At 39.8% G+C, this 19,664-nt stretch overlaps 1 long non-coding RNA gene across 1 annotated transcript; it reads left to right on the top strand.

The window, feature by feature from the left end:
- Positions 1-1,528: 1,528 nt before the first annotated feature.
- On the top strand, positions 1,529-17,942 carry LOC136665652 (uncharacterized). Its single transcript, XR_010795297.1, has 5 exons — positions 1,529-1,612; positions 10,254-10,325; positions 11,645-11,712; positions 12,247-12,294; positions 17,827-17,942. It is a non-coding gene; the product is annotated as an uncharacterized lncRNA (long non-coding RNA).
- Positions 17,943-19,664: the final 1,722 nt, after the last annotated feature.

Below are 19,664 nucleotides of genomic sequence, written 5' to 3'. Positions count from 1 at the left end.
ATTTCTATTTTGTTGTTTGACCAGAATAAGACGGGTCCCACTTAATAGTCTGAGTTCCTCCCTATGTTTCTTCCTGCTGCTCAAGGGAATGTTTTTCTGTTGCCTTTGGCTTTCTCACATGGAATTATTTATTTTGTTTTGTTGATTTTGATTAGTAAAAAATGTGTCAGACTCAGAACCCTGCCAACTGTCAGCAAAAAATGGACTTCCTCTTCTCTTGTTTTTTGGTGGAACTGTCATTTGTCATGTAAAGATATATGTTTCAGGAAATAGGACAAACAAGGAGAACAATACCTGTTACTAAAATACCATAAGTTATAGTTGGATGCATGTGACCGAGTGCATGCAAACGTGTGTGTGTGTGTGTGTGTAAATGACCCACACTGATTGAGATCTAAGTAGAGCTGCAGGTTCTCAGGGCTTTTCCTGCCCTCATGTATCAGACTACCTGTTAAGTTAATCTACATCATACTCATCTCTCTCTCTCTCTCTCTCTCTCTCATGCCAGGCCTATATCGTCATGTTTAGTTTTGAAGTGCTTCTTGGACTATAATCAAATGAATAGGTAGGTATTCATTCTCTGTTTCTGTTATGTCTGCATTGCTGACAAAAGGCTGTAATAGTTATATTATTATAATACATGTTTATGAGAGTCTCATGTGACATGAGGTTTTTTTTTTGGGAGGGGGGGGGTGGACTCTTGCTGGATTCACACATCAATTGTAGTGTTTTCTGTTAAATTATTCACACAGTCATAATGTTGATTTTTTGTCACTGAAGAATGAGCAGAAATAAGTCAGGTTTTATCAGACACAAATCAAGTTCCGACTTAGACACATCGTTAAGTTTAATAAGAAGTCAATTCAGCAGGAATATTCCAGTAAATAATATTTGGACTTTCAATATAGACTGGATATTTTGAGAATAATATAGACTGAAAGCAGAAGACTGGAACTGAGTTAGCCCAAGTTAGCCTTGCTGATAGCTTTAGTGACGAGAAAGAGTAAGAGAGGAAAGAGAGTTTGCTTGTTTTGTTTACATTGTTTTGTCTTTGCCCAGTAAATGTCTTCTTTTCATTGTATCCCTGCATATTTTATGTAGAAAGGGAAATTAAAATGAGGATGGGGGGCTCACCGTTGTATGCTGAACCTATATGTGCTTTTAGGTCCTTTACTTTATTTGCTACGCAAAATATGGGAATTTCTTTTTTAATTCATCCGAGAACTTACATTTACGTTTCGGCATAGCTGCTCGAGATGAGGGTGGGTGCATGAGCTTTGCCTGACGTAAACAAGGACTACTGACGTGCAGACTGACCAATTAAATGTTTACAGAGAAGGTTATCGACCAATAACGGTAGCTCTACAGTCAGACCGTCCAATCAGAAGATTTTAGGCTACTTCACCACTCCCCCTTCTCACTCAAGGGAACCAATCGGAGTAGGGGAGGGCGGGACTAGTTTGTGAACGAAACGCTTCTCGAAGTTCTATGTAAACTCTAGAAAAACAAAATCCCGGACGTTTGTGAAATTCCGCCCGGACATTTTTTAAGTCTAAAAAAGAGGACATGTCCGGGTAAAAGAGGACGTCTGGTCACCCTAAGGATACGTATTGTATGTTTTATTATTATTGTTATACGTTATATATATTGTATACGTATGTTTTCTATTCCACCTTAAATGTTACAGTCAATTAGCACTCATTGTGGATTCTCATCGCACTTCGCAGCTCCGTTCCACCTTAAACAGCTCCACAGTTATGTTCTGGCTACATGTTTGAGTTTTCCACCTTAAATACCGCAAAAGATGCCATACGTTCAGAAGATTTTTTAGAATCTTCAGCAACAGCTTCACCATTTAAGGTGGAACGCAAAAAGAACCAGAAAGTACCGAAACTGATACACTATTTAAGGTGGAACGTAAAAACGGCCAGAATATATGTTAACAGCAGAGTTTGAAGTTTGCTTGTTGTGTATATTAAACACATTTTTAGGGTGTTTAGAGCCATAGGACTATTTTTTTATTTGTTTCCAACAAATTGTAATTATGTTTGGTCAAAAGTAATATTTAAATAAAACATGTCACATATAGATTTAAATATTTTATAATTTACTGTTATTAATGTATTAAAAATATGTCAGATTGGAATATAGTAATTTATCCATATATATATAATTTTTATATTTTTTTATTTTTTATTTTTTTTGCTGAAGCTGATAAAACAGCCTTAGCTCATCCACTGAGCACTGTAATCAGTTAGTTATGGTGGTGGATATGATAAGAGTAAAAGATTATGATTTATTCACCTTATCTGAAAATCTATCTCTCTCTCTCTCTCTCTCTCTCTCTCTCTTTCACTGTAAGTCATAAATTCACATTTGAATCAAACATGACGTTTTAATGCTTTATTGTAATTCATCTAATGTTAACATGGTTTCATGACAGATCTTATTTCAAACACATATCTTCATTTGCATGCCAGGTGTGTGTATATATGCGTTTGTGTGTATGAAGCACAGTCGGTTGTGTTCGGTCTTGTCTTTTGAGTTCTGTTTGTGCTCATAGGGTCGCTGACAGATACACTGGGCTTGATTAAAGAGCTTGTGTATGCGTGTGTTTCCATTGCTTTGTCAGGTCACCTAGGTCTGCATGTCTTTCATGTAAAGAGTTTGTATTGCTGCATGTCTGCAAGTGTTTGTGTGTGTGTGTGCATCCTCTATCACTACAATACTCTACAACGTCTAACCCCTTTTTTTTTTTTTTTCACGTATAAACAACCAGTGTCAGAAATGTAATATATAAACACGTGTAATATATATATATATATACTCACACACTCTGCATACATTGTTTGCCCCCATTCACCCAGTTTTTCAATGGACCACCACAGAGCAGGTATCATTTGGGTGGTGAGTCATTCTCCGTGCTGTGATGACACTGATGTGGTGGTGTTGTGTTTGTGTGTATTGCACTGATACGAGTGGATCCGACAAAGCAGTGCTGCTAGAGTTTTTAAAACCCCTCAATGTCACGGCTGAACTGAGAATAGTCCACCAACCAAAAATATCAAGCGAGCGCTGTCCTATGGGCAGTGTCCATTGTCCACTGATAAAGGACTCGAGGACAACCAACACAAACAACACAACAGATGAGCTACTGTCTCCGACTGTTCATCTACAAGTTGGTCCAACGACATAGGGTTGTATAAGAGTGGACAATGAGTGGATACAGTATTTAAAAACCTCAAGCAGCACAGCTGTGACCACACAGCAGTCGCTGCCACGTTTGACCGTGCAGCCCTATGATCTTATCCCGGAGGAGCTGGGAGAGCTAGTGTAAGGAGTAGAGGCCATAGCATGTGGCAAGTGACTTTGTTGGAAGTTAGTATGGACTTTTGCAGGGAATTTGTTGAGAGATTTAGATTTATTTAATTATATATTTTTTGATTTTGTGGAACTTCTCCCTGGGCTGTGTTTGGTGGTTGCAGTGTATGGCTCACTTCTGGTTGGAACTTGTATGGCTGCAGTATGCCAGTATTACCAGATGCCAATTTGTACAGCAATGTTAAAAGTATAACAGAAAACCAGCAGAGTTCTGTGTGTTTACTGAGCAGAGATGAAGGTGAGCTGCTAAGCAGTGAGCTATAGAGTTGGGGGCATGTACCAATTGAGGATTGTTTATATTGGAAATACCTTGTAAATATACATTTTTGGAGAACAGAGATGTGTGTTTAGAGTTTTAGTTGATGACTGAAAATTGACTGTAATTTGGACATTTTCTTTACAAGTTTTGTAAGTGTTATTTGCATAGAGTTATACAAATATAAAGTCCATATCCCTGTCAGGAACATGTTTATTCCAGCTTCTATGTGTGTGCCAGCATCATAGGTGCTCCAGCTTGTGTGTGCCTGTGTGTGTGTGTGTGTGCATGCCTTTATTTATCTTTATCTGTCTCCTGGACACCTGTTGTGTTCTGAAAGCTGTGCTAATAGCAGCTCTTGTTACATTATGTTTACTACTTGTTGCATGTCCAAATGGGTGAGCTTGGCATTTCCTTTGCTTGTGTGTGTGTGTGTGTGTGTGTGTGTGTGTGTGTGTGCATTCCTATAGGTAAGCTTTCAGAAGAAGTCACTGGGAGGCCATGTGAAACTCCCATGAATTATTAGCAGAAAGGACAGAAAGAGACAAAGAGAGAAAAAAAAGATAAGGAGCCAAGTTTGGGGGGAAAATAGGGACGAAAGTGAAAAAGGAGAGAGAAAGCTATAGAGCAGCTGTTTAAATAAGTGCACGTTTGACCTCAGCCTGTTGGTGGAACAGATTCTCCGTCGGGAGACGCTACAAAGACGCTTGTGTTTGTGAATGTGTTATGTTTGTGAAGGATTATTTATACTAATTTTCTCAATGTTGACTGGAGGGGAAGTGTAAGTGCACATTACTTATCATCCTTCCTGTTGCGGTCGCCCTGGGCAACCTTATCTTTCAAAAAATCCCACGACTGAGAGGAGGTGAATGAAAAGTGTTTTAAGCGAGTGAGTCTATTACTTAAGGGCATATAACCTGCAGCTGGCATACAACAACAACACACACACACACACACACACACACACTTTCCATCAGCACGTATTCTGATGATATGTTTTGTATTTGAAGTTGTAGTGACAGCACAAATCTCCACCCGTACTGACAGTTGTGACCTGATGAGCTATTTCTATTTATTCATTCATTCATTCATTCATTCATTCATTATCTGTAACCGCTTATCCAATTTAGGGTCGCGGGGGTCCAGAGCCTACCTGGAATCATTGGGTGCAAGGCGGGAGTACACCCTGGAGGGGGCACCAGTCCTTCACAGGGCTATGTATATTTATTTATATTCATATTATCAGGGACTTTGCACAATCATGAACCCTCAAGTCAAAAATAAAAGAAGCATTAATTGAAGGTAAACTGGCATTACAGGAATTACATTCAGCAAGACGATGTGGACAAATAAGGCCCATATTTCAGGGTTTGAACAGAAATGAGTGTTGTAAAAAGCTCCAACACAGTAAATCTAATAAATGTGCTTAGGATTTGCCAGGGTCCTGGGGTTTTGGGTTCAAACCCTGCCTCCAGTCACTGCCTGTGTGGAGCTTTGTGCGTTCTCCCTGTGTGTGTGTAGGTTTCCTCAGGGTGCTATGGTTTCCTCCCACAATCCAAAAAAAGAAAAAGTTAGTAGTTGGTCTGGTTGTGCAAAAGTGTCCATCAGTGTGGGAGAGTGTGGGATGCTCTGTTCTGTACTGGTGCCCCATCCAGGGGATGTTCTTGCCTTGTGCCTAGTGATTCCTGGTAGGCTCTACATTCACTATATACCTACACTGGAAAAGGCAGTTACAGAAAATGTATAAATGATTAATAATTTACCACTGGTTGTTATGATCAGTGTAAGTTCAAATGTGAGATAATGAGGAAAAAGTGAGATAAAAGTGAGATAATGCATGCTGTAATGTTTATCTAAAAGCATTAGGGATTTTAGTGGCTGGACATACAGTATAAGCTAGTGGGCTTGACTCAACAATAAAAATAACAAAATAGCCAATGATAGGAATCTCAATATGTTTTAAAGATCAAGCTTCTGGTTTTCATTTCCATTTCTTGTACCTGTTGGGATCACTCACCGTACAACATAGACGTAAGTCAGCATAGCGTTACGAAATAAAGAGACCTATGCCATGTTTAAAGACTTAATCCTAAAGGAAATTGCAGGGTTCCAGCAGAATCAAAAGCCCCATTCATGCTGTACATACTGTATATTAAAAAAATCTGAACGGAAGACTTAGAAGTGGCTTAAAGAACGTTGTGGTTTGGATGACAAATTAGTATTTACCTATGACACAAGTTGTGGCAGTTCTTAATCGTGGTTAATATGGGCACAGAAATAGCATGCCAGTTTAGATAATGCTGAAGAAATCCTGGATGTACTGAAAGCTAATACAAACTACAATTATTACTACACTGTTTGCTGTGAGCATAAAGGAAGGCTTACAATTCGTGTTCACAATTTTTATTGCTTTAACCCCTTAAGCTTCTTTGTAACGTCAACATACCAGGGCTTATTATGGTTCAGTAACAACAGTGAATACAATAACTCTACACGCCCCTGTTAAAAACAAAATACAGACCTTGGTTATTCATTTTAGAATTCAACTGGAAAAGTTCTGAAATAATTTTATGGTTTAAAAAATGATCTGGTTGCAGAGTTGTGCGCATCCTCTTATAACTGGGCATGTGGCTTTGTTTAGATGTAACCAGTCACATTCAGACTCATGTTAAATAGTAGTACGCACCTGCTATAAATTAAAGTGACTGTTCAACCCCATGTTTATTTCAGCCGTTACAGTAGGAATTTCCTGACATTTACTTAGTTGCATTTTACAGCAAAAGCCATGGTCTGCAAAAAGCTATGGGTACAAGGAGTTTTCCAACGCATTACATTTACCATGGAACACAGCGAAGATGGTCAGATGGTCATCAACAAGTGAATAAAAAAATGGCACAACAGAGACTTTATCAAGAACTGGACGTCCCTCCAAGATTAAAGTGGTCCAGGATGCTGCCAAGAGGCCGACAGAAACATTAAAAGATCTGCAGGAATTTCTGGAAAGTGCTGGTTGTGTACTACATGTGAAAACAATCTCCCATATTCTTTATATGTCTGGGCTCTGGGGTCGGGTGGCAAGACGAAAGCCTTTTTTAAATTAAGAAAAATATGCAAAAACCTATCAAGTCTGCCCAAAGCATGTAGGAAAATGTGCTATGGTCTGATGGGATTAAAGTTCCAAAAGGTATGTTTGTCACAAAAACAGTACTCCACCAAAATAACACCATTCCCAGAGTGAACCACGGTGGTGGCAGCATTATGCTTTCGGCTGTTTTTGTTCGGCTGGAACTGGGGCTTTAATCCAAGGAGGGGTGGGGAGGGGGGGGATTCGGAACTCTTCCAAATATCGGTCAGTTCTGGCACAGACATTTAGGCCCCTGCTAAAAAGATGAAGATAAATAGGAATTTCATCTTTCAGCATGACCACGACCCAACGAATACCTCCACATCAACAAAAGAATGGTTTTAGCAGAAGACGATCAAAATTATGGAATGACCGAACCAGGGCCCACACACCTGAATTCGACTGAAGCTCTGTGGGGTGACGTGAAGAGGGCTGTGCACAGGAGATGCCTTCACTATGTGACAGACATGGAGCAGTTATGAATGGGCAAAGATTTTCACGCTTGAATGTGCTGTACTTATACGTCTCCATGTTATTGTAACCATCATTTGTTTATTCATTGATAAATTATGTATAATATTTATAGTGATTCATACCATTCTCATTTTTAATAGAGGTGTGTAGGCTTTATATTCGCTCTACATGGAAAACACAAAGTGACATGTGATTGTCAATAATAGGAAATATGATTACATGTGTAATCATTAATTCATTATCTGTAACCGCTTATCCAATTCAGGGTCACGGTGGGTCCAGAGCCTACCTGGAATCATTGGGCGCAAGGCAGGAATACACCCTGGAGGGGGCGCCAGTCCTTCACAGGGCAACACAGACACATTCACTCACTCACTCCTACAGACACTTTTGAGTCGCCAATCCACCTCCCAACGTGTGTTTTTGGACTGTGGGAGGAAACCCATGCAGATACAGGGAGATCACACCAACTCCTCACAGACAGTCACCCGGAGCGGGAATCAAACCCACAACCTCCAGGTCCCTGGAGCTGTGTAACTGTGACACTACCTGCTGCACCACTATGCCACCCACGTGTAATCATATTTTTAGAAATGATAATAATAGTAATAATAATAATAAAACCCTTCCTGCTTTTCATTGCAATAACACATTAATTGTGAGTGGATCTGGAGCTCCAACCAACACACAAATTGTGAAATAAGACCAGCCAGTCATTTTGCTGTGTCTGCCAATGAGCAGTTATGATTTTTGCTATTTCTTAGATGCTGAATGCTTTATGATTTTCCTGTCTAGTCGTCTCCGTCTCTTCAGTCACAGTGCCACACCGGAGTTTATGTGAGATCACAAACATACGGATAAACGGAGAAGAACCCCAGGGAAATGTGTTAACAGGGGATAATATGTCCTTTATAAGCAATCGAAAATATAGCTACAAGGTGAGTTATCAGCTCATTGGAGAAGAAGAAAAAGGATCACATTTGTTAAATGATTTATAGAAAGTTATACCGGGCGGCACGGTGGCGCAGCAGGTAGTGTCGCCTCACACAGCTCCAGGGACCTGGAGGTTGTGGGTTTGATTCCCATCTGTAAGCAGTTACAGATAATGAATGAATGAGTTACTATACCGTGTTTTAATAAACTGTTTGGAATCTGATCAGTATTTTTCTTTGTTGGGTCTGTGTGAACACAGTGGCCTACATGATCAGCTCAGTGAAACGTTAAACACTGCATACTCTGATAAGAACGGAAGCTCTTTAGACCTGGCAGCAACAAAAGACTTTACAATCAGCAAACACTCAAATACCCGGCATTCTGTCCCAAGCCGATTAATGCTCATTACGCCATTAAAGCTCTAGCTCTCTCTCTCTCTCTCTCTCTCTCTCTCTCTCTCTCTCTCTCTCTCTCTCTCTCTCTCTCTCTCTCAGCTGATTTTTGCTCCAAAGTTTTACCTTCATTAAGCTCGTGTGTATGCCCCCCCCCACATCTTTTTTGGCATTCATCCATGCCCACCTCTGTTAATCCCTTCATTTCATTCCCACTCTATCAAGTTTTCTTTTCTATTAACTTCCCATTGGTCAATTTGTATCAGCTGATATCAGCCCCATATTTGCCTTTACCTTCTCTCCTAAATTCTCTTTCTTTTGTGATACAGCTCCCCACCCCTTCCACCTCCTCCTTTAAATCTGGCCTTAATCGTCTACCTCCCATTGGTTCATTTCTGCCACCAGTTGTCGACCCACCAGCGTTTTTTTTTTGTTCATTTTCTTTGTTTTCCTCTCTCTCCTGACCGTGGTAGTGGAGGGCTGTGGTAAATGAAAGGATTATTTGATTATTGAAAGCAATCAGCTGTACGACAATCTTGAAATCCGTCAGTAAGTTGGCCTAAGCTTACACCCACAAACACACACACAAACGCACAAGGCAGGGAAAGGTTACTGTAGGTGGTGGGTATGTGTGTGTGTGTGTCTGTGTGTCTGAGTGTATCTGTGCCTTCCAGGCTATGATCATAGTCAGTGATTTATAGACCACGCCTCTTCCACCCTGACCTTACCTGCATGCACATGCTCACGGTGATCACTCACTAAGGGCACACAAGCATATAGATTGTGGTTAGAAATTGGCAGTAATCTTACAAAATAACTCATACATTATATGGCAAAAAAATAAATAAATAGACAATTTCTCATGTAAAACTTTATTTGAAATAAAATATGTAATTAGGTTGCCTCCTTTGCTATAGTAGTAGATTCTGTTCGGCTTGGAAGGCTTTAGACGTGATGTTAGTGATGGAACATTGCTGAGAGATTGCATGCAGCCACAAGAACAGATCGGGTGATGATGTTTAATGATTAGCCCTGGATACCAAATGCCACTTCGGCTCATCCCATAGTGCACCTTGACTCCAGAGAGCACAGACAGGGGGCTTTAGGCTCATGTGCAGCTTGTTTTATGCGTTCTTGAGGACACCTGTGTTAGTTTAAAAAGGAAGTGATTAAGGGCATGCCTTAGGTTGCATTTCTCTCTCTCTCTCTCTCTCTCTCTCTCTCTCTCTCTCTCTCTCTCTACTTTCACACTCGTATTCATATATCACCAAGAAGAGTGGAAAGAAGCAATGATGATAAAACTGAAAGATGTATGAAGAGATGGATGGAGTGATGAACTCTGGTGCTGTGATGATAGAAAGAGTGAACAGAAAGAGTAGAGAATGACCTTTAACCCTCCTTCTCTTCTGTCTCTTTTTCCCTCTCTCACTCACACACACACATACACCCACCAGGCAATGCCTTCAAGCCCTACATGTCCATACACAGCAGCTCACACCCCTATTGAGAAAGCTCTGTGGTATGTTGGAGGTAAACTCTTTAGTAGTGAGGCTGTTGCAGTGATATTAGAAAGCTGTTTGTAGACGACTGATTATAGAAGGTCAGTGTAGGCCTCAAACTGTAGAAGACTGGTCTCCTTATGATTCACCCAATTAATGTCATTTTCACAATTTCCCTTTCCCTTTCACTCCAGATGTTGCTGATCAGCCACAGCATGCTTGGTGTTTGAAATCTGCTCATTTAACTTGGCTGTGGTAAATAGAAGGTAACTGATGCTTATATCAAGAGTGTAATACAAGTTGTATGTGACATGTATTGTATCTCAAAAGTGTGATTTGGTGAAAAATCAGACTTACATAATATAGGGTGACCAGATCTGAGATGGTGAAAAAGAGGACACGTCTCAGGAGGGGTCCTTTAGGTCTTTTACACCTTTATTTGCTACACAAAACATGGGAATTTCTTTCTTAATTCATTCGAGAACTTACATTTACGTTTCGGCATAGCTGCTCGAGATGAGGGTAGGTACATGAGCTTTGCCTGACGTAAACAAGGACTACTGACGTGCACTGACCAATTAAATGTTTACAGAGAAGGTTATCGACCAATAATGGTAGCTCTACAGTGAGACCGTCCAATCAGAAGATTTTAGGCTACTTCACCACGCCCCCTTCTCACTCAAGCAAACCAATCGGAGTAGGGGAGGGCGGGACTAGTTTCTGAACGAAACGCTTCTCGAAGTTCTATGTAAGCTCTAGAAAAACAAAATCCCGGACGTTTGTGAAATTCCGCCCGGACATTTTTATTAAGTCTAAAAAAGAGGACATGTCCGGGTAAAAGAGGGCACCTGGTCACCCTACATAATATTCCACTTACCAAATATAGCTGCTAAATCTGGTTTCTGAGTTTAGCTTTCTTTTTTTTATTTTAGTAGACATCATAGTGTGGTATCTAAGCATTGGGACAGCCTACGTGTCGGGAGCACACACACTCTGACGTAAAACGCTGTCTAGTTAGACAGCTCAATAGATTTTGGGATAGACCCAATGAGTTTCTGTTGTAATTCAAACATTGAATGAACACAGACAAGTTAAACTTCAGCCACGTACAAACAACAGTGTTTTTTTTTTTCACCTCACCATTCCACAAAACAAGGCGCTCAGCTTCTGAATGTAAACAACTAGAAAGAGCTGTGTTTACCCACAATTGTAGACATACCTTTTAAGGCTTCCCATAGTGTTCAACTAAAACGAAGTATTGATAATGTCAGTAGTTCGAAGTCGCACTGGGAAACTCTGGGGATTAAACATATCTTAGCTGTAGTTGGAATTTGTGGAACATAGCACTAAACAATGCTTATAAATTATATTGTTATCTCTACAATAGACCAAACATGTAAAAGCACTCATGAAGTCTAGATCTTGTCTGGACTGCTGCCTGAATTCTGTCTGTATTTAAGGTATGTCTTGACTAAATGCATGTTTGGTGGGAAGTGGGAAGTTGTGTAAAATAAACTTTTGACAAAACCATCACCTTAAAGGGTGCTAAACGATCACTTGCTTTGCTTTTTCTTCTCTCTTTAAGGTAAAGCAAACCTGTGTGAACACCTTAACCATCGCCTGTCCATCAAATACAGGTCCATACCTGCCCAGGTGAGCTTACTGCAGCCTAGAGAGAGAAAGAGAGGTAAAAAAAAATAGAGAAAGAGAGGTCAGTTAGCCTAACTCTGATAAATGTCCTTGTCTGCCTTTTTGCTGCGGTTTGCACTTAATGCACGTGCAAATACTGCAGGCAGAAATGATCCCTCCTCTCTCACTCCGTCTCTGTCCCTCTCTCTCTCTCCCCTGAGGAGAGCAGCACCTTGATTTATCTGCAACATGTTGCAGTCACAGCTTATACAGTCGGTGCAGGGACAGAATGGAGAGGAACAGGGTTTCTCTTTCTCTCGCTCTCCCTGACTTTTTCATTAGCTTTTTACTTCCTTTATATCTCTATCACTCTGTCTCACTCCCACACAAACACACACATGTAGAAGCAGATATCCTTCTCTCATTCACAGCTCTCTCTCTCTCTACCCACTTCCTGTTGTCTGAGTTTTGATTGTTCTTACACTTCTTTCTATTTTTCTGTTTAAAGTCCTTTCCCCATTTTTTTCTTTCTCTCCCTCCCTCTCTCTTTTTCTACAGGGCCATCTGGCAAGTTACCTTCAACCCCGTAACTTATGAGGTTTGCAGGTGAGTGTGTGTGTGTGGGGGGGGGGGGGGGGGGGGCTCTGTAATGCACCAGTGATGAATCACAAATGAGATTTTTAATTTCCTACTTTATCACTCCCTGGTGAGTTGTATCCTTTGTCACACAGAGACACACTCACACCTCATTGCTTCAGAGATGTGACACAGGCCGTTGACTCAGGTTGTGGTGGTTGGGTTGAGTACCTCACACTTGTTCACCCCATATCTCCACTGTTGTTTACTGACAAAGTCACAGTGGGAAAATATTTCTCACAATTTAATTTACCCTTACAATGTCTAGCTAACTTTGAAATTTGTGGTGTTTTTAGGGATACCCCCGTACCCAGTAGGAACCACACCTTTATGTGTGTGTTTATGTGTGTCTGCACTCGTTTTGACACATAGTGTGTCCTCTGTGGTCTGTTGCCCAAAGCAGGGAAAGCTTTCTTTTTTTTTTTTACAAAAGGTAGCAGTGGAGGTGAGGGACAGAGAGGTTGTTTGGAGAAAAAGAGAGGCAGGGCAGAACCTGCAGAGAGGAAGGAAAACACATTTCAAATGACAGGCCTGGGTGGGCTTGCAGTGTCTGGACCCTCCACACACTCTTTGTTCTGAATTGTCTGCACTGTTTGACCCAGAATGCTACTGTGCCATTAATCGCTTTCTGTGTTGCTTTTTTTTCTGAAAAAGTGAAGGGCAGACAATTCAGAGGTGAAATGAAATGCAACAAAGTGCCCCACCGTTCCTGTTGGTAATCCGACACTGAATGTTACAGTCATTGTACTTAACACACTAGAACAAGTCAAGGGTGAAAATCTTCGACATTACAGTGTTTTGATTGGCTTAGGATATTCCTTTTTAGAAGTTCATGCCGTTTCAAACATGAGCAAAGCATCAAAAGTTATTTAGTATCCTCTTATTGAGAAAGGGCTTAGTGTTAAATGTGAGTGAGCAACCAGTTAGTAACAAGCTGATTTCATTAAGTGTTCTAATCTTTTTTTTTATGTAACTTGGACAATAAATAAGTTTTATTTAAAAAAAATGTATTATTATTTATTTTTTAATTATTATGTTTTATTGTTTTTTATTTGGTAGTATTCTAATATTCCTGAATGAATGCAGTTGACCCTAAAATCTATGCATTTTTTTTTTTACATCTTAGGTACAGTGGAACCTCTACTTTTGAACTTGATCCGTTCCGTGACCCGGTTCGTTAGTAGAAAAGTTCGTTTCTCGAGTCAATTTTCCCCATTTCAAATAATGGAAAACCAATTAATGCGTTCCAGCCCCCACCCCGAAAGTCACCCTTTTTGCACTGATATATGTTTACAACACTTTCAAATTAGTAAAAAAATACATGTAGCGTTACTAAAAATAAAAAAGAAATACAGTGGTAACAGTAATAAAAAAGAAATAAAGTTTTAAGTGGTTACATATCACTACCTTGAAGACGTGACGACTGGCTGGAGGAGTATCACAGGCACAGGCTGTATGACGGGAGGTGGGAGGTGGGTGGAATAACGGAAAGTAGGCGGGTGAATGTGGGGAGACGAAGCGTAGATACGGCTTAACTTAGCACGAATTTCGATGTCTGCTATTTACACTAATGCTAAATTGCTAAAGCTACAATTTGCTAATCTTAAAAGCTCACTCAAGTCTGGGCGCTGGGAGACTCGTTTATTGGAGTCAGCGGCCATTTCCAGGCTCGGGTTCGTTTCTAGAGTCGTGGTTTGTTGGTGGAGGCAAAAAATATTCAAATGCCCGGTTCGTATCTTGGAAAGTTCGTTAGTAGAGGTTCCACTGTATATGTTCATAGTAAATGATAATTTATTTGGTTGTCATTAAAATGCAAGTGATTGTTTTGTGTGTATGTATTTGCCCAGTTTGCATTATCTCATTATATTGCCATGACTCTTTGTGTTTGACACACTGCTACTGTCTGACCCCACTGTTCCTATCACCAACTATCACTGTAATGATATGGTAATAGCCTAACAACTTTCTCTCTTTATCAGTAACTAATTTTCTTGAAGAATTGGTCACTCTTTTCTTCAGTACTCTGAACTACTTTGGAATTGTTACTCAGCATCTTTTATATATTCATCTTTTATACTTATATTTAATATATGCAGGTAGAGGGTGGCAGTGTGTGTGTGTGTGTGTGTGTGGTCTGTCTGTACATACTTTCTGTGTTATATTTTTGTTTTAAAAAGTGGATATGAATCATTTAGCCAGGTGTGTGGGTGTGTGCGCGTGCCTGTGTATATGTGTGTGGTCACGCTTACATCAACCACTTTGTCTGTACCTGCACACTTCATTAGTGATGAATGCAGAGCCTGTCACTTACTGCTGAATATGTGTGGGTATATTTGTGTGTGAATGTGTGTTAGGAATACTGATTTATTTGTGTGTGTCTGTGTATGTCCGTGTCTGCAGAGAGATGTCTATTACTAATGATTTGATTGATTTCTTTGTTGGTAAACATGGTGCGCTGGGCTTTTAAAAAGCTAATACGTTACAGGAAGAAATGCCTTAAGCTGAAGGAGAAGAGTGAAAGAATACAGACTCTTGAATATTTCACCTTGATATTGCTCATCAGTCTCGTTGCTCTTTTTTCTCGCTTTCTTTTAATATTTTAGTTGTAGCTTTGTTTTCTCCAGGTTTAAATAATACCACAAAAAGTTTAATTGGGATTGTATATAGAGTACGTTATAATAGTCTACAAATGAATGGAGGCCTTCAAAGCACTGTACAGTAACGTCACGTGTACAGACACCTCACATTTCAATAGTATCCACAGTCCTCGCTTCATCTGGTCTGAGCACTGACTAAGCTTCACTTTCTTTTCTTTCTTTCACTCTTACACATGCTCGCACACACACACGTACACACACACACGTACACACACACACACACACACACGTACACACACACAGTGGTACCGAAACTCATTCGTAATGACACTCATGGAAATGTGATTACTGTGCTAGTGTGTGTGTGTGTGTGTGTGGATTTGAGTCTGTATATGTCCTTTAATCCCTTATCATACATTTTTATTGAGTTAAGATATGTACTTTTGTTGGACTGTGTACCATCCCATGTGTTCCCTGGTACACTGTGTCAACCTAGCACACACACACACACACACACACACACACACAGGGACATATAGGAATGCTTAAGAATATACATATTTTTTCCAGACAGACAAATAAATGCTGTGGATGTTGCTGCAGATGCATATCCAAACACACATCTATACCCACTCAGAATATTTCATCTTAATGCAGCTACCAGGCAAACATCTGTTTTAACTATGTACCAAACCAGCTGCACAGGCCAAAAGATTTGGAGCGAGAGAGAAAGGGAAAGAGAAAGAGAGAGAAAGAGCAAAAGATCCCAAGCTAAAAGAACAGAGTAATGTACAAGTATGGTTTAAAACTATGTGACATGGAGAATACACCATAACTCTTTAGAATATTTGCTATGTGCTCTGTGTAGGCATTAGCAGCACGACTAGATGTATACGAATGTAAAAGCATTCTAATAATGTGTGATAGGTAAGTAATATAGAGTACAGCAGTGTATGGTATAGAATAATACAGTGGAGTACAGATGGTACTAAGAAACACTTTAAAAGATAGTTTAGTAATGGTTTAATTCTTGACATACACGTCTGCAGTATCATTTCTATGGGCAGAAGTGAAAGATCACTTGTAGTTTTATTAATATGTTGAATGCTGTTTACTGATTTTACAAAATTCCATTTGTTTCCTACAGTCAGTAAATTAGACAAACCCACGGTATCTAATATAGTCATGATGCCAACTACAAGAATGACACACAAACTAAGATGTCTGTTGCCTTCCTAGTGGCTACTGCTACTATCCTTACATCTTTAATATCACATTAAATTTATCTGAGTAGTGATTTACAACTGAATTTTCACAGCATGGTTTTACAAAACAATGCTCCTACACTGTCAGAAAAACTGTCAACCTTTTTCTGTCACTCTGGCGGTACCCTCAAGGTTCACTACCTGAGTTAGGGAACATAATTGTGGCACCAAAAAGAGTTCTTTTGTTGTTACATTGTCAGTCTTGTTACAACAGAAGAACCCTTTTTTGTGCCAAAACCTTTTCTGAAAACTGCTATATAGAACCACCTACAGCACATTCTCCATCAATCTGAAGAACCCCTCCATGATACAAAGAAGCCTTTTTCTTTCCTAAAGAACCTTTGTAAAGCCATAATTTTTAAGTGTGTAGATTTTAAAATTGTGTTGATTTCATGCACTGCATTTCATTTCCAGGACTTATATTGTGTTGTTTTATTTTACACAGTTGTATAATGAAGGTTTACAAGTATTCACCTCTGTTTCTGGAGAAGAGATAGGAACAAAAAGGACTTAAAACCACTGTTACACTCTCTATCATTTACACTGTCCATACCTTTAGAGAAAATAACGTACCTCCACCACATCTTTTTATTTTGAAAGTGTATGTGAGCAAGCCAGATGTGACAAGGAAAGAATCCCTTATCTTCCTCGGGTCAAAGCTATTTATAAATTATTGATAAAATCACAGTACCACCTCAATACCACGTCTGCTATTATGATCCAGTGTAGTGACATAATCATAGTAGTCTTTATAAGGATTATAAAGCAGTGATGGTCAATTTCAATAATTATAGCATCAATCAGAGGATGTAAACTTCACGTTGGTTTTAATGGGTGGGCAACTTGTCAGAGGCAGGTAGAAGTACATTGAGGGTGAGCAGCTGGTCTAACAGCCTATCCAAAAGGAGACACGCTGGCATCTGCTCCACTGCCCACAAACCTGAGTGATCATGTGCAAGCTGTGGGATGACAGCACCAGCATCTCAGTTTACCACAATTCCCTATGTCCATGAAGCCCTGGAGACTGTGTCTGAGTCCCGAACAGTATCTGAAAAATTATTCCAGAGTTGGAATTATCCTGCCCCCACTGAAGCCTTCTGAGTTCTGGGAACTGGTAAGAATCCAGCATTCTATGATCTAAACAATCGTGAAGGTTCATAATAGGAATGTCTGACAGAACCTCAAGGGCGAGACCATGCAGGACGTTATACGTCAATAAGAGAATTTTATAATCTGTACAAAATTTAACTTAAAGCCAGTGCAGTGCTGATAGGATTGGGCTGATATGATGGAATGTTAGTAAAGACCCTGGCTGCAGTATTCTGAACAAGGTTCCCGCTGGGTTTATTGTGGGTTCATTGACTAAATGTGAGGTCAGCAGAAAATAGCATCTATTTGCCCTTTACCGGGGAGTCAAAATAATTAAGAAATACTCATTTACCCCACTTTATACTCTTTGAGCAGGACTGGGGGATGACACAGAGTTGTGGTTTTCACCTTGATGGCGGCTTTTCGTGTGTGTGTTAACTTTCAAATAACTTCTTTCAAAGCTTTCAAAGGTTTACTTTCAACTGCTATTTGAGTGTGTGCATGAATGTGTGTGTGTGTTTGCATGCTGATAATGCATTTTTACCATACAGGAGTCCCTGCGGAGAAGATTAAAAAAACAGGCTGAGCATCTGAGAGAGATGAAAAGAGATGGAGTGAGGACCAGCATATGAAAGAAAGTGAGACAGGGAGGGGGAAAAAAGTTGGGGCAGTGATAAAAGAGACTGAAAATGTTATGGGTAAGGAGGTCAAAAAATAAAATACTTCATCACTATTAGTGTTTATACTGATGTTACTTGTTATTTTATTTACAAAGACAATTGGAACCGTTTGTAAAAAGGATTGTATTTAAACAGGTTTTGAATATGGTGCCTGCAACACATTCCTAAAAGTTGGAACAGGAGGAAAATAAATGATGTTTATAGAAAGTTAAACCATGGTAAAACTTTCCAATAATAACAGGAAAATTGGTAAACGGTGGTGAAATCATTACTGGGCATAAAAGGAGCATTCATAATGACTTCACAAACACATAGAGTGTGAAGAAATAAGCGAAATGAGTAAATATGGTTAAAATGAGAAACCTCCAGCCTGTGCTCTCACCCTGAACTAAGCAGTGGCCCATTCTTATTTAAAGGAACAGGCAATGAAAGTGGTTGTTCTGAATAGGGCTGTGTTGTTTGATCCCTGTTTTATTTAACGAAAGAATGTCATAGACCCCTGAAAACAGAAATACACCCTGAAGCTGAATAAAACAAGGAGAAAGCCATACATCAGTTTTATGCAGAAACGCTGCTGAGTTCATTGGGCCTGAGCCCATCTTAGAGATGGTCCAAAAAACAGTGGAAACGTATGCTGTGTTCAGACCACGTCCAAGTCCACGTTTCAACAGATGTTGGTTTCTCTGTACCAAAGTTGAAAGGGACATTACAGACCCTACCCTACTTTTAACAACAGCATGGGGCAAAAACAGACATCTGTTATGGTGCAGGGTGCATTAGTGCCCATAGTGTGGGTGACTTGCGTAAATGAGAAGGTACCATTCCGTGAGGAGTCCATGGTTTTTTCAGCAAAACTTTGCAAGTCCTCATTCTGCTCTTGGATTCTAAGATACAGAATGCATGTGATTAAGCCACTGAAGTCTTGAATCTAGCAAAACTGGGCAAGAATTTCATCTTTTTTTTGTGAGTGTGTGGCATGTATAGTGTAACTTCACTGTTGTACTCACTTCTAAAATCATCTACATCTCATTCTGGAGTTTGATATTCCGGACAAATCTAAAACTATCTCACTCTGTATCTCTCTCTGTTTCTCATTACTCTACACTTTCTGTTCATCTCTTGTCAGTTTTATGTAAGTATGCATGTTATAATCAACAATCTTTAATCTTCAGAGTAATAAAAAATGCACACTCATGCACAGATACCTCACAAGTAGAGAACAGAGAGTTAAACGAGAAAATGATGAAAAAGGACATGAAACAGAGAAGGTAGACTTGCGCTTACATAATTGAGGGAAAGCCCATAGTCGACAGACAGGATGGAGAGATGGAAGGAAAGGAAAAGTACATATGCAGATCAGAAAAGAGAAGGAACACAGAAATAGCAAATAACTCGAGCACACAGCAAAGTGTGTGTAAGCATTCCAAATGAAAAAAAAGAAATTTGGCCTCTGTATTTAACCCTTCTGTGGTAGTTAAAACACACACTTGCCCTAGTGATTATTGGCAGTGAGCTTTTAGGGGGTGCCTTGCTTTAAAAGACGGCTGCCCATATGTGCATCTAGAACAGCTTTTGCCATTTTTGATGTTTCATCTAGTGGAAAAATGTGCCCATGATCATGTTTCCAAATACCCATGGAGTTTCACAGTGTCCAGTTTGTTTTGTGTTTTGGACAAAAAGGAAATGAATTCCATTCAAGGAGCTGGCTG

Source organism: Hoplias malabaricus, chromosome 14 (genome assembly GCF_029633855.1).
Source record: "Hoplias malabaricus isolate fHopMal1 chromosome 14, fHopMal1.hap1, whole genome shotgun sequence".
NCBI classification, from domain to species: Eukaryota; Metazoa; Chordata; class Actinopteri; order Characiformes; family Erythrinidae; genus Hoplias; species Hoplias malabaricus.
The sequence above is the reverse complement of the archived record's forward strand: the minus strand, read 5'-3'. Positions and strand labels throughout refer to the sequence as shown.